This window comes from Phyllostomus hastatus, unplaced genomic scaffold (assembly GCF_019186645.2).
Source record: "Phyllostomus hastatus isolate PE091 unplaced genomic scaffold, TTU_PhHast_1.1 phas_contig_80, whole genome shotgun sequence".
NCBI classification, from domain to species: domain Eukaryota; kingdom Metazoa; phylum Chordata; class Mammalia; order Chiroptera; family Phyllostomidae; genus Phyllostomus; species Phyllostomus hastatus.
The window spans coordinates 8,530,322-8,547,369 of NW_025333960.1; positions in this window are offsets into that span (position 1 = coordinate 8,530,322).

Sequence of the window (17,048 nt, forward strand, 5' to 3'; positions counted from 1 at the left end):
GTCAGCAAACCATGCTCTGTTGACTAAATTTGTCACCTGCTTTTGTAAATAAAGTTTTACTGGAACATATCCATGCTTGTTCACGTATGTATTTCCTATGGTTACTTTCTGCAACAATGGAAGTATGAAGTAATTGTGACAGAGACCATATGACCCATGTTGTCTAAAACATTTACTATCTGGCCCTTTGCTGTAAAAACTTTCCAAAAACCTCAGGTCAAAAGCGGTGGTGCTGTAGTAACAAACAACTCCAAAATCTCAGGAACTTGACACATTTATTTCTAACTCCCACAAGCCAGCTGTGGGTCTGGCCAACCTCTAGTCATGCTGTTCTCCACAAAATGACATAAAGTATGCTGTTTCAATCCTCTCTCTGCCATCACAACACAAAGCCTTCTGGACGGCCCTTACCCGGGGCCAAGGCAAGCACACAATGTTCTCATACTCTCTCACCCATGCTGCAGCACAGCCCATTAACAAACTACTCAAGTGACTCCACCACGTTCCCTGCAAAGGGTCTGGGAAATATAACCATCTGTATGCCAGGAACCAGATATTGGTGAGCATTATTAAGATCTACCAAACAAACTTTATTACATTTCAGTAATTTCTTTCCATTCCTATTAAAATATTTTTATCCTGTTGTTATATTTTCAACATCTAATGATATGTTCCTATGAGTTTTCTCCATAGGAAATGTAGTAAATTATACCCATAAACTTTCTGTGAGGAAATCATTCAACTGTTACTGCAATAAAGTCTATTTAGTTAAAGCCTAATTTTTATAACAGATGAATTATATATGTTATTTTGCAGCTATATTCACAAGTGAGATTAAGTGATTTATTTTCCCTTTCTGTACTATTTTTATCATAGTTTATGTCGGGTTGGATTCAATCCTGTTACTCAGTAGAATCACTGAAGACTGTTTTGCAAAATACTAATGTCCAGGTCCACCTCCAGAACAATTGAGTCATAATCTTTGAGTATGGAGTTCAAGCAGCAGTAATTTTTAAAACTCTCTGGTGACTCCATCTGTACAGAATGTACTAATGTTATGTTGATTTGTATATTCTTTGTATTCTAGAGTTCAAATTATTTAATGTTTCTCATATACAGTGTCTGGCTTTAAAATTAAAACCACCAAACATATTAGAAAACAAGAAAACCAACAAAAAGACAATTTATTTGGAGTCCAAAAAATTGAGCTATAAGGCATGGCATATAAAATAGCTATTCTTCATAGGTGCCAGGATAAAACTTTCAATTTGTTTCAAATAACTCAAAGCTACTTTAAAAGGAAATTTTAAAACTAAAAAATGCAACAAAGTTAAGAACTGTGTATAAGGGTCTAACTACAGATTAGATATAGCTAAAGAAAGAAACAATGAGGAGGAAGGTAGAAAATATTCAGGAACAAAGCACAGAAAGACAAAGGAAGCAAATCACAAAAGACAGGGTGAGATACATAGTGGATGCAATAAAGAAGTTTAATATAGAAATAACTGGAAACTCATTAGGGGAGAACAAGAATTTGGAGATAAGCTATATTAGAAGAGATAATAAAGGAAAATTATCCAAAACTGGTGAAAAATATCAAGTAACCAATTCAAAAAATCTTTCAAAACCCCAAAAGAATAGACAAACAAACCGACCCACACCTCACTGCATCATTGTGAAACTGGTAAAACCAAAGATGATGGAAATGTTTTAAAGAATCCTGAAGAAAATATACAAATTCCTGTAAAGGAATGATAAGTAAACCAATGGCTGACTTCTTATAAAAATGGTGAAAGCCAAAGACAATGGAGTGATATCTTTAAAGGACTGAAAAAAAAATTGCTGCAAACTGAGAATTGTATACTAGCAAAAAATATCCTTCCAGAATGTAGGTGAGCAGAATGTGGGTTGCAGGAAGGTCCCCAGTAAGCAGTGAGCAAGAGGCAACCACACATTGCTGTTTCTCTCCCTCTCTTTTTCCCCTCCCTTCACTTCTCTCTAAAAAATAAATAAATAAAATCTTTTTTTAAAAAAAGAATGTGGGTAAAATAATGACATTTTCAGACAAAGGTTTTAGAAGAAAAGGCTGCAGCAAAGGCAGGTTATGAAGCATCAGATTTCTTAGAAACACTTTTCAACACCATCACATGACGAACAATAAACTCTGATAGTGGACAGTCAACTTTTCCTTTCTCTAGTTCTGCCTGGTTTTGGAAGCAGAATGGATACTTTTAGTCAATTGTGAAACATAGGAAAGGTAACAGGAGAGCAGACTGAATGAGGAAGAGACTAGACTTCCTGCAAATATGGGCACATGGCAACGAAAGTGTTTTTATAAGAAAAGAAGTGTAATTACATTTACATCAGGGAAATGTATGTAAATTAGAAATGTAAAAAATTTAACCACAATATATTTAAATTAGAGTTGTTATTTTTTTTCATGCCACATAAAATCCAGCAGTAGACCAATTGACGTTAGTTCAGCAGCTCAACTCTGTCAGGATTGGGACTGCTGTGATTCTCTTAGTCTTTACTTCCTGGTCTCAAAATCTCTAATAGAGGTAAACCCAACCAAACTCACATTCCAATCTGGAAAAAAAGAAAAGAAAAGAACACAAGGAAAAAGTAGCAGAGGTCAAAATAAGAAAGTACTGAATAAAACATCCCAGAAATTTTTAGCAGTGTCCTATACAGCAAGAAAGAGGACTAAGCTGAAAGAGAAATAAAAAGCATCCATACAAATACAGAGGTTACATCCAGAAACAAAGACTGGGGTAGCAAGCTAAAGTGTGCTCCAGAAGAACAAAGGAAAGCAGGACTTTAAAGGCTCAGGTTACATGGGCAGTCAATTCTCAATCTGGTTGTTTCAGGTAAATGAAGGATTCTGGATAGGTTCATTGAGATTAGTTAATTTTAATATGTAAATGAGGATGCTGGTTGGCAAAATGGATTGGGTCTTTCATAGTAAGGAGTGTAGATGGTCTGGTTCCATGGTGAGGAAGAGATTAAGGTCCAGGCAAAGCTGAGAAGTTCAAAAGTTCATGGAGAAATATGTTTGGTGGAACATGTGTAAAAAAACTTTATGGCTTCCTGGCTCCATTTTAGTTCCCTTGACTTAATGACTCTTCCTTAGCAATTTCCATTCTCAGTTCCATTTACTTCTGATTGTTCAGAAGACTATCACATGACCCTCCACCCACAGGAAACGAAGAAATGTCTATTTTTAGTAATGTGTAACACTACCCCAAACAAAAGCAGAGTTCTGTCAGTAAGGGAAAAAAGGAGAATGTGTATTGGGTGGGCACGCAGTAATCTGCTTCTCCAGCCATACCAATTACACATGAAATCCATAATCCTAACTTTGTAAATATTGATTGTGATGTCTGCATGGATTTCCAAAATACCTTTATTTGGAGCAGTAAATGTCTTCTCAAAAGTTATGTTTTATTCTCTAAAAGTCTGTATATTGTTTTTTTGGTTTGTTTGCTTGTTACAGGCTGAATTTGTGGAACATAGAACAGAAAGACTGTTTTATTTTTATGATCAATAAAAAATGTTCTCTTAGAAGTCAAATAACATCATTAGATATGGTATGGTAAAGAGTAAGGAATAAAACTATTCCCCAAAAAGTTAAAATCAGAGTTTTTAATTTAAAATGTCCTGAGGCTTCATTCCTTTCTATTGAGGTAGGTCATGGAAATGTATTTATTCATTCTTAGCATAAACTACCCAATAATGCTAATGAACTCCACCTAGCCCTTCTCGCTCTCCGCCATAGCCTAATGCGAAGCAGGCATTCCCAGTGGCACTCCCGCCTTTGCTCTCCCTTCTAAGGCAGGCAGCTTTCAGCAGAATGAACCACTTCCGGAGAAGGCCAGTAATTCCCTTCTTCCTGGTAAACCATTCCAGGCAAAGGAGAAAAATGCCCCTTCAATTACAAGAGGGAAACACTGTCCTTCCCCTCCAGATGGGGGCCATGGTATCTGATTTCCTTACCTAAAGACTTTGCAGGCTCTTCCACCTGCCCAGGAACTATAAAGTGTGACAAGCCTGTTCTTTCAGGACAGAGACCAGGTTTCGATCCCTGACAATTAGTTTTTGATTATCAAGACACCCACTACAAAGACATCCATCATCTCAAATAAACACACTGCCAGCTACACAACTAGATAAAGAGCCAGGCCACCCCACCCATGAAGTTTCCCTTTCAGAAAGCCCTGGCTGACCTCGATAACTGACCACCTGAGTGACCCAGCTTATCCCTTCCCACACTTCAATTCCCACTTTTGTGTTTTAAATTCATCAATAAAGAGTGAACCCAAGAAACCCTAGTCACCCCACCCTTGACCCCAATAAAAGCAGAAGCGTAGTCTGCACACCCTCTCTCTCTACCTTCAATCTGGCTATGTGGCCCCAGGCCTGCCATGTACCCTCTGAGTGATGAGTAATAAACCTTGTTTTCCAAAGTTCCCTCATGGTTGTTGCTCAATGCATCTTGCCACAACATGGGGTCTGGCTGGGGAAATGCCTGGGGGCTGCCACAAGTAAGACAGCCCAGGTGAGTGCCCCAGGCATTCCTACCTGAGAGCATCAGTATGGATAGGCTGAGACCACACAAAACACTCTGCTACAGAGATATTTATAGCAAATCCTAAAGCATGCATTTAACCATCCCCTTTTAAAGCACGTCCCCTGTATTCTCCAGATTTATTGCTCTTGGGTGAAAGAAGACAAGTACTTGGCCCCTTAGTAGGACAAGAGGCCTGAAAAACAGGCTTACCCATTGAGAAGCATATTAGAATTTTCCTTAGTTTATAAAGGACCAGAGCTTATGAACTCAAGTCAGTTCTACTCTCTGCCCTTCACCATGACTAGACAGGGAGTTGGGGTTGGAGGAGAGGATGGAGGGTCAGACTACAGTCTGTATCAGAGAGGGGGGCTGGGCAGTGAGGGAACACAAGGCCAGAGGGCCCTAGGGCCCTCTGAAAGGCCACCTGAGAGCACAGGGCCACTTGGAACGACCCAGCAATCAGACAGCAGGACCTTTCCAGATCATGGGTGCTATGGACCTGGCTGATGTGGCACCTGTGAAGAGGGAGCTGATCCTCCAGAGGAAGAATCTGCAGAGCTTGGGAGAAGCCAAGAGGGCAGGTTCTCCCTGTGGGCACCAACTGAGCCTGACCACAGGAAATGGAAGGAGGACTGGGCAGCCGCCACACTGAAGCCCCAGGGCCCCTGTGGGAGGCCTTCACCCCACTACCACTGAGTCACACCCACAAACACACACACTCCATCAGAGTACAGTAGGTGACCAAAGACATAAAAAGAAACAAAACACAGCATTAGAAACAAAACACAGCATTACCTGAAGCTATTTTTTTTAATTATTGGATTAAGAATAAATTTAAAATGGAACAGAACTAAAAGCAAATTTCCCCTCATTTTGTGTCTACCAAGTGGAGGATGGTGAGAACTATCACTTTATTCATAACAAGGAAATTACACTTTCTCAGTCCTATGAGCCATGATACTGCTGGACTGACCCTACATAATGTTTGTAACCTGTACTGTGTAACACGATGCTATTAGTTTTCTGTGGCGGCTGTAATAAGCTACCACAAATTTAGTAGCTTAAAACAACACACACGTATTATCTCACAAGTCTGGAGGTCAGAAGTCCAAATGGATCATGCTGGATTAAGGTGAAGGTGCCCGTAACTGTGTCCCTTCTGGAGGGTCTACAGAGAATCTGCTTCTTTGCCTTTTCCAGACCCTGGACCAGGGGTGTCAAACTCATTTTCACCAGGGCCACATCAGCCTCGTAGTTGCCTTCGGAGAGCCCAATGTAATTTTAGGACTATATAAATGTAACTACTCCTTAACTAAGGGCAAGGAACTGGGCACTGCCACCAGGTAGAAACAAGGTGACTGACTGGCTGGGTCAGAGTGGGCAACTCTGCTCCACTGCCCTTTCCAAACAGAGACCTGAGATTCACCCAGAGACTCCTCAATGTGGAGGGCTGGATTTGGCCCACAGACCTTGTGTTTGCCACCTGTGTCCTAGACATTGCCACATTTCTCCACCTTCAAAGTCAGCAGCATTGGGCTATGACCTTCTCATGCTGCTGTCTGGCTAGTCCTCCATATTCTGGTTATAAGGACCTTGTGAAGACATTGGGCCCACCTAGACAGTCTTCCTATCTTAAAGTCAGCTGGTTAGTAACCTGAATTGCATCTGCCACCTTAACCCCCTTTTGCCAGGCACCATAACATACTCACAGCTTCCAGAGATCAGGAAGTGGACATCTTTGAGGACCAATATTCTGCCCACCTCACCTGCTAAACAGTTTCCTCCTCTGTGGGCTTTTTGGAAGGATTGTGTGAGCTAATAATGTAAGTTGACAGTAACAGAGCAGACATTCACTGAGAACTTGGGTGATTCTGCCCTCATTTCCCCCACATTACTGCTAACCTGTGCACTCACCTGTGCACTCACCCTTTCCTCCACCCCCATGGCTGTTTCTTGGCGCAGACTGGATGGCCTTTTTATCAGGTACAATTCAGCCACTCTAGAGTCAGGATTCTCGTCAAAGCTAACCATCATCTTAGTCCTTGGCTCTCAGCTAGGATAGGATGTTGAAGTACAGGTATGGTGTATATTAAGTGAGATTAATTCCAAAGCGGTGTGCACAAAACATAATGCGTACACAATACCTGCCTGAGAGCAAAGCCAGAAATCAATTGAATTTCAAAAGTAATAAAGTTAATAAGATTACTCTCATTAGAGTTCAAAAACAGAAAACTCAAAGACAATTATGTATTAACATGTTTAATGATAAAAATTTAGGAGTTTTTGCTTTATAAGTTACTGTTATTTTTCAGCCTTTATTCAAGTTTTGCTCTCCTCCCTTGGCCAGAGTTTCCATTGACAACTGACAGATAGGACAGACCATTTACATGTTAAAGGGGAGGGAGAGTAGAGGAATACAGAACCCAGAATTTAAGCATTTAAATCATTAATCTAAAAGTTATTCAACATTTGAATGAAGGACCATATACAAACAAACACATAATACTTTATGCAAATATAAGGCATTATAATAGAAATTAATGCCTACAACAAAAGTCACACAGAAAAAGGTAATAAAACAAAATGTATCTTTCTATAGTATCTTTTCACCAAAGATACTATAAGGATTAACTTACAGTCTTCCTATAATTACCCTAATTTTACAATGAAAAAACAAACTTTATATTAACTAATATCTTCTAAGGGAGGGAGGGAAATTTTACATCTATCTTTAGAATCAAGACACACACTTCCATCAGTTGGTGATTACAGTTTAAATTTAAAAACATAATAGTTTGATTTTGTTTGACATGCAGATTTTTTAAAGGAATTCACATGTCAGTATGACTGGGATAAGCCAACCTGGGTTTTCCCAGACCAGAAAACTTCAAGACATAAGACCACATTGCCATCTGGTGGCAGAATCAGATTTTGCAATGAATTCACTTGGAGAACTCACCAGCCTTTGATTTACTGTTTGAAAAGTGAAAAGTGCCCTGGCTGCTGTCGCTCAGCGGATTGAGCCCCAGCCTGCAAACAGAAAAAATGAAAAGTATGTTTTTTGAGTGGTTATCATTTAAGTTCAATAAAAATGAAAGGGTATGAGGAACAGGATGTTGGTGGTGCCAAATTAGAACAAAACGTTGAGTGCCAAATCCTTTTAGAAAATAACCCAATTTCTTCTGTGGAACAAAGCCCCTCCCCCAGTGACAACCTGGAATTCCAAGTGAGCTCACTCCACATGTCCCTAAATGCAGGCAACTACCAGCACTTCAAAGAACCCTCATTTGTTTACCTTAAAATTCAGCAGTGCCATTTAGCCAAAATAAAATCAGTGAGGCTTCGGAGGTTAGAAAATCAAGTACCATCATTAACCTAGTTTTAGAAAGCATAAAGAGTTCCAAGATAAGTGTTACTTCAATCCAATAAATGCTTGTGATTCCCTTTTCAAACACATCATGGTAGTTAAAATATTGGGGTTGAAATATTAAGGAGAATTTCATAAGATAAGCTAGTTTAGCACAAGAGCCACCATTCTATGGCCAAAGACAGAACAGCACCAAGCTACATCTTCAGTATGATGGTGGAATGGAAGACTTCCTGGGAATCCCCTGAAAGGTCTACCGTGAGGGGCATTCTTGGGGGTTAGTGAGTGATTTGGCCATTCCTCAGGAGAACAGAAGCTTTTTGAACTTGAAAAACTCAATAAAATTATTTCTATTTTAAACCAATACAATTTATAGCTAACTATAGTTGTTGTTGCATAAATCTGACCCAATTATCTAAATTAAGGCCACATATATTCCTCATAATTGGATTATGGAACCAAACACCAAGCCCCAAGGCTTTCCCTGGGGCTCACTCCCTAAATTCTCACAAGAACCACAGCGAGGGGCTAGCCGGTCAGTGCCCAGCTCCCCTTGACTTCACCTGTTGCCATGTTCTGGAAGAACAAGGCACACATGGAGTCCTGCCAGTTCTTCCCTAGGAAGCCAGGCCCTGCTTGCTGGTCTCTGAACCCCAACTCTGCTCCACTGCCCTTTCCAAACAGAAACCTAAGATTCACCCACAGACTCCTCAAAGTATAAAGGAAGAAGTATGAGAGTTTGCCTCAGGAAAACCACCAGCTTTTCATGATCTACTCTTCAAATTTGCATACTGGCAGCCATTTCCCCATGAATTTGCCCATGAAGTCTGGTGGCTGAGTTGAGAGGTTCTCACCTGAGCCACACACTCTTGAGGTAGGGAAGGGGAAACTCCCCATGTTTCTCTCACTGCTTGAGAGTGGGGTCAAACCAAAACACAGACATGTCCCCTTAGGCTGGGAGGACCCTCTAGGGGTCTGCCACCATCATCTCCCCTTGTGGGAAGAAACCAAGTTCCACAAAAGCATAGGCAGATCGCCCACCACCCAAGTTGTCCCTGCCCTTCTGTTCTTGAATCAGGGCCCAGAGAGTAAAGGGAAGTCCCTCCCTACACAAAGCCCAAGACTTGCCTCTTTCCAAATAACCACTTCCTACAATGACTAATATTGGGAGCATCAATATCTTTCCAGAAAAGTCTCAACCCAGTCTCCAAATTCTCAATAATTACTAAGAGGCCACCATTTCCTAAACTTAAGGTTATTAGGTCTTATACCTGCATGCTCACCTTGAATGAAAAACTAAAATGAAGAGGAATGACCAAGTACCTAATGGCCTCTGCATTTTTGAGGAACTTTCCTGGGGCTAAAACATTCCCTGTAAACCCAGAGAAGATTGGTACTTGCTAGATGGGGATGGTGAATGGAAGCAATAGAGTTAAAAGTATTGTCTAAGCAGGAATTATGATCGGGGCAGTGGAACCAAATCTCAATGATGAAAAAATGGTCAACTTTGTCTGTGGAAGAGTTAGGGTCAAAAAATTATGGCAGTTGGGAATATTTCTGCAACTAAGATGAAAGACTAGAAAGCCATGACTGCAAAGTAGTAAATCTGCAGTCAAGACTCCCGAGCTACTTCTATTCTGGCAGTGACAATCTTCAGGAAGACTGGTAGAGTAGGTGGCGGAGGTGGTGAGGAGGACAAAGCCAGTGAAGAAGGGAAGTGAAGAGCTAGAAACCCGCCCACTGAAGTCACAGGCAATCAGGAAACCCAGGTGGCAAGGAGGTCTGGGAGCCAGGAGCTGCCATGTTACATGAATGGGAAGAAACAATTTCATGACTAAAGAGCTGCGGTGCAGCAAGGAGGCAAGTGAAGTATGGGTGAAGTGCGTTAGAAATGAGCAGTAGTTTTTGCAAGAGAAAAGGAAATACTAATTCAGAATAGACACGAAAATGAGGAAGGAAACCAGCTCCTCCTCCTGGCTCTGCAGTTCCTTCTCCATTTGATGTCTTAGCTTCTGTCAGGACATTCTGGCCAAAGGCTATCCCTAGAAGGTGAAGATAGAGTAAGTTTGTTGATCACATATTGTGAATTCCAGATCTCTGTGCAAAGATTAGGAGGAGGACAAGGGTGAGAGATGGAGTCAAACTGAGGCAGTTTTCTTTTAACTAAAACCCATAGTAAGAATGCATTTTATATTGTTAACCCATGCACATGCATGATTGTATATGCTCTCTCTCTCACCCCCAAAAAAGATTCGGCATTGTTCTAGGCAGTGAACAACGCATAAAATCCTGCTCTTGTGGAATTTTCATGCTGGTGGAGCAGACAATAGAGTATATCACAAATTCAATGGAAGTGAGAGATGTAGGGGGAACAGGCATGGGAAGAGATTAGAGTGGAGGGTGGGACAGGTTTAGTTGTAGAGGCCCTGAAAGGCCTCGTGGAGAGAGATGAGGGGTAAGCCATATGGACACAGAAGAAAGAGCATTTGGACAGGCAACACCGGCCAAGTACAGTCTTTAAGAGTAGGATATGATGAAGCATTTCAAAAATATCCAAAGACAGGCAAGGAGTAAAGGGAGGAGCAGGAAATGAGTATAGAAAGGTCAGTGGGGGTGGGAAAGACTGTGGAGCCTTGTAAAACATTGTAACAAGTTCTCAACTTTTATTCACAATGAAATAGGAAGGCTTGCAAGTGTCAAAACTTTTGGCATCCCTGAGCCACATTGGAAGAGTTGCCTTGGACCACATATTGAATATACAAACACTGCACTGGCTGGTGTAACTCAGTGGATTGAGCATGGTTCTGCAAACCAAAGGCCACCGGTTTGGTTCCCAGGCAGGGCACATGCAGGTCACCAGTTGGGGGCACATGAGGGGCAACCACACATTGACGTTTCTCTCCCTCTCTATAGGAGACCATTCTGAGCAGCGTGGGCCCAGCTCCCACTCGGAAAGGCCAGTGGAAAGCGAGGTGTGGTACACAGGACCCATAACCATGGATGGGTTCTCCCGTGGGGAATCAGGCCTGCATTGTGCTTTTTGCTAAAACTCCCTAACCCTGAATTGAGGCAGCAAACGTTTACTGCATATCTTTCAAGTGACTTCCTAAAATCAATGTTAAACCTTCCAAGAATGAGTGTAACCAGTTCAACCTTTTCCCTTTGCATTTGCAAATCTCCTTCTTCTGTGATGTGATTAGCGGTATCCTCTCCTTTGTTTTCTGTAAAAGGTAACCACCTAAAGTGAACCTGTGCACAGTAAATGAGAACTGTCCTCAATGTAATGTGCCCAGAAAAGCAATAAAAGCTTGTTGAGGCAAGGGTCGGTGTGCTCTCCCCTTCAGAGAGTGGCCATGCCATCTCTTTTCCTCCACAGGACTCAGTAGTCCATGTGAATTTGTCTCGTATCTCATCTGCAACACCACAGACACTGCTTGCCAGTGTTCATATCACCTCTCTTTCCTTCCCTTCCCTTCTCTCTAAAAACAAATAAATAATATCTTTAAATACACAAACAGTAGTGAAAACTGATGAGCAAAGAAAAAGGTTTTAAGTAAATTTATTTGTATTGGACCACATTCATAGTCAGCCTGGGCCACAAGCAGCCCAAAAGCTGCAGGTTGGGCACCCCTGCTAGAGTATCGGGAGTGTAGAAAAGAGATTATCTGACTTCACAGGTACACTCTGATTCCCGGTCTAAGAACAAACTGAAGGAGGACAAGGGTGGAGTCAGGGAGATCTGACTATGAAAGACTGAAAGACTAAAAGACTATGGAGAATAAAAGGGAAATGAAGGGGACTCAGACCAGGGTAGTAGGAATGGAGGTGGTGCAAAGGAACTGGATTCTGGGAATATTTTGAAAGCAGAGCCAACAGAAGTGTTTAATAAGATTGGCTGTGGCATATGAAAAAGAATCAAGGACCACTCCAAGGTCTGTGGCCCAATCAACCAGAATGATGTCAATGGGGAAGACTTGGATGAAGCAAGCATGAGAGTGAGGACATATCTAGTTTGACATGTTGCATGGATGTCCAGGATGGTTGAGCCTATGTCTGGAATTCAGGAGATACCTGAGCTGGAAGTATCTGAACTGGAGAGGGGAGAGGAGCAAAGAGATTAAATCTTTCAGATGCATGAAGAAAGCCAAATCCCTACTTCCCATAGGAGACTTGAAAGACCTTCACAATTTGTCCCTTCCCAAGAGGTGGCAGCCTCAAGGGATGAAAAAAGAAAGTGTGGTATTCCCTTAGGAAGAAAGACAGCCAGAAAGGGTGAAGCATCTCCCTTCACCAATCTGTGATATACAAGGATCTAAAAGTTCCCACTGGGGACTCAGAAATTGGCCCTGACTTGAGAGGCAGCAGCCCTGCTGGGAGCGGTGGGGGGTGGGAGAGGGTGGACAAAAGTGGAGGGTGAGGAGATACTGGAGCAGGCACATGATGCAGAATGTTGCTGAGATTGAGGACCAGCAGCACTGTGAAATCTGAATCTTTGAGATGAGAGTAGGCAATGACTTGAAACTTGAGGTTAATTATGAGAGACTTAACTAACCTGAAACAGACTAAACCAGAAGGAAATGAGATGCATTTAAGGGGTAAAATTTTTTTTCTCTGGCTCTGACTGGGTCACATTTCTCTCTGAACCAGTGGGATGTACTAACTAGCTTAGATGCAGGTCATCTACTTTTCCCTGTGCTGGAAGTAAAGCCCAACCTGAAGACTGAGGAGAAAATGATGGTGCCTATGGTCAGCAACATAACCCTGCTGGAGGTTCACATCCTAATCCCTGAAACTCGTGAATATGTTACCTTACACAAAAGAGACGTTGTTGATGTGATTGAGTGAAGGGCCTTGAAATAGGGAGAGTATCATGGATTACCCAGGAGGGCCCAATGTAATCACAGGGTTATTAGAAGACAGGAGGCTCAGAGTGAGAGAAGATGTGATGCTGAAAGCAGAGGGCAGAGTGGTGTAGCTGCTGACTGGGGCCACCAGTCCTGGAATACAGGGGGCCTCTAGATGCTGGAAAAGGGAAGAAACAATTTCCCCTGGAGCCTCCAGAAGGAAGGCAGCCTTGCTCATAAGTTGAGCCTGGTAGTGATTTTGGACTTCTGACGTCCTCCCTAACTATAATAAATTCGTGTTGTTTTAGACACTAAATTTGTTACAGCAGCAATAGGAAACTAATACACTCAGTCCCCTGGAAGGAAATTGGGGTTCAACTACAAAAAGAGGGAATGAAGCCTGGTTGCAAAGGCAATAAATTATCTATATCCATCCTTCCTTGTTCAGTTCTTCTTCTGCTTGATAAGCAAAGTCTGTTGTGCACCTTTCCCTTCTCTCCACCCTCACTGTCCTCACTGACTGGAGAGAGGAGTCTTACAACCTGGTGAGGAAAATATTCATGAGCAGTCTCTCCCTAACTCCATACATTCCATCATGAGGACTCTCACCTGTGAGAGGCTTAGTTCTGCTTATATATTGATATCTACTTCACCTTTTAGAAGTTTCCAGATTGCTGGGTTTTTCCCTACAAAAATCAATGGAATCAAGTCCTTTCCCAAAGTAAGACTGACTTTGCTAGAGCTAGATGAGTTTTGAGTATCTAAGCAAATAAGGAAAGAGACTAGGTTGCTTTTGACATATTCCGCCTACCTGTTCTTATGCAGAAAGGAAGCTTAGTCCAAATGACAAAAGAGAAAAAAGTTATGTAAGTCCCAAATTAGCACAGTTCTATGCAAATATATTTGTAAAGTCACATATAAATTTTTATCACAATGCCTGGAGCCAATTTGGAGATAAGCACAACTTTTCACTAAAAAGCTCCAAATATATTCCACAAACCTTCAAAGATTTGTCAGAATAAAGTTAATCTGTTTTATCTAGTGAGAGATACTTGAACAGCTATCACTAGATTGCAAATAAACAAGCTCTGCTCTGTTTCTCAAAGGCAGAGCAGCAGCCTGTGCTTCCATAGGCACACTGAAGATGGGAGTGACTAATCTCTCCAAGATGCTCTACTACTATGTGACTCAAGAAAATACTCTCCTGATGTCTTTCAAATCTATTCTGGAGAAATGCATTGTGCTTGCAAACAGGTCTTGTGAAAACCAACTAGAGATGTCATGAATAAAGAGAGCTTAGTAGTTAAATTCATGAGACAGGATTCTACCTTTACAAGCCAAAACAATGCACATAGAATTTCAGCATTTCAAAGACTATTTTCTTACCTCTTCAAAATAATGGTAATATCACTGGGAGAATAAAAATCAATGTTTAGTACTCAGATGGTGTCAATCATGAGCCAGTCAGTGTTCAGCACTCTGTGTATATGAACTCACTTACTCAACCTTATGAGGTAGGGAGCAGTGCATTTTCTTTTTGAAATCCCCTTTTTAGAGATGAGGAAGCTAAGACACAACACTAAAGTTTGTCCAAGGTTGCATGGCAAAGTCAGCATTCTAACTCATTTATTTGGTTTACAAAAACATGCATGCTGATTTTGATACTATTATGTATTTATACTAAATATTATACATATTTGACACTCACCTAGGTTTTCAGTAAGCTGTTAATAAGTTGTTTCTCTGGAGAGTGGGATATTGGAATTTTTTTCTATAATTTCCAAGCCTCTGTAATCGTTATCTTCATATTCAGAAATATTTTTTTAAATTAAGCATATCACACTTAACACAGGCTGCTCATCTTGAAGAATATCCCCCTTCTTTAAATCTTAAAAGTATTTTTACATTTTCTAACTCAGTATCATCCATTACCATTAAACAGCTATTAAAATTAAATTCTTGCCATATTTTAATATGATTAAAGGACAGTAAAATTGCAATTTGAGTGTTTATTATGTACCAGGAACTATGCAAAGTTCTTTAAAATAGGTCTTAACAGTTTTTACCACCACCCTAGAAGGCTACAAAAGAGGAGTGTAAAATTCAGCATCACTGATGAGGAAGCTGCACTTTGGGGAGGTTCCATTATTTGTTCAAGGGCACACAACTTGTCAAGGGCAGAGCTGGAATCCAAATCCAAGTTCATCCATCCTCTGAAACTTACCCTGTATATACATCCTGCTACCTCTCTACAGGTTCTATTTTTGCAGTCAGATTATGCCTTCAGCTGCAAACTGTCTGGATACCTTGTTTTAATTTTTAACCCAAGTCACCAGACAACTGCCCCGTTTTCCACCTCATTTGTACATAAACAATAATTACTAACATTTGCAGAGCATCTGCTTTATGCCAACCTCTGCTCTAGGTGCTGAATTCTTCAATCCTCTTCACAACCAGCAAAGTAGGCAGAGTCTTGGAAGAGAAAGCTGGAGTGAAGTGAAATAAAATGTCTCAAGGTCCTAATAAAGTGATTGAAGCAAAATTACCACCTAGTGTCACTCCAGACCCCAGGCTCATAACCACTCGATATGCTTCCTTCCCAAGCTACTCGTGCTTAATATTTGAAACTGATGTTAAATACTCTTTATATAGCTATTACTCTAAGTTGTTTCAAGTCCAGCTATAAAGAGCCTGAATTTCAAAATACCTTAAAGTCTGGAGCCATATTGCAGCTACACCCCAACTTCCAGCCAGTATAATATGTAGTTAAGTTTTAGATATACTAGTTTTTCAGTATTTTTAAAGTATTTATAGATTTTAAAGAAGGGAGAAACATCGATAGGTTGCCTCCCACATGCACCCTGACCAGAGATTGAACCAGCAGACTATGTGCCCGGACAGGGAAACCCCCAATGTTTGGGTGTAGGGGGAAATGCTCCAACCAACTCTGCCACCCAGCCAGGGCTCAATATATTATTCTTAATGCCAAAATTTTGAAAAGCAGAAACAATTTAAACTCTCAGTGCTCAGAGTGACCCGAGTCCAAAGCTCTCATTGTTAATGAAATGACCACTTAGTCAATTTCAGTTATCACTCCCCTTTTTCCCTCAAAGGCAGCATGGCATGGTGTGAACAACCCAAGCTTGGGAGCAAGACTTGGCTCTACCACAGTAAGCCTGGGCAAATTTATTTCTCCCAAGTTCACCTCCTCGTTGAAAAGTTGGAAAGGTTGTTCTGATATATATAAATATGTGTATATATGTAAATGTCATGACATATAACAACAGGTAATCTGTAAAAGTAGCTTTTAGTGCTCCTCAAACATTATGCCTATGTTTCAATTGACCATTTTTGGACATTATGGGCTCAGTCATTCTGTTGACCAGGTATAGGTGTCTTAAGTATTTTTTTTTTTTTTGCCACCTAATAAGAGTCCCTTAGATTCCACTGCCCATAATTAAAATTTCAGTCTGGTATAATCACACTACACCTCCATTCACACTAGTGTCCAGTACAGGACAAGTACTCAGTATTAGTAACATGTGATGAGTATCTACATAAGAGTGACAAATTCAGATGAATACAGGGAATATGCAGGTAACTAAGAAGGCTACAACAAGAATTGATGAGAATTGTAGGTAAAAAACTGAGTAGTTTCTGTTGCCTTAAGAGTGCAAGTCTCGTGTTCCAAATCTTGAATTTTTCAAAAGTAGGAACTCCAAATTTTTACGACATTCTACATCTTCATCAAGAAAAACCACCTTCACACTGACACTCACAGTCCACAGCACATGCAGAAACACAAAGCAAGGGTGCACACTAACATGAAGATCTCAAGTGTATTCACACACCTTGTCTCTTCTCTTAGACTTTTTATTTCTACAAGTATTGTGTGCATATGTATATACACACATATACAGTCACACACAGCAAGTGGTTTTTAGTATTTGTCAGACCAATTACCCTTCAGCCAGCAGCCTTCATAACCCAGTCCTAGAACAAACCACCACCAGATTCGGCTTCAGCAGCAGTGGCAAGGGCCCTTGTTAGGTGCTGGTGTCATTTCAATTCTAGCTGGAAGCATCTGAAAACATCACTACTACAGCAGGTCCAAGCTGGTAAAGCAGAGGAGAAAATGGTCTATTAGTTCATGAAACAAAGATGAAGACACCCCAAAGGATATACCTGGAAGTATGGGGGCTTCCAAAACAGAATTTTAGATGAGGGTAGAGCTACAGAAATAAAATTCTGTGTAAAGGACATTTTA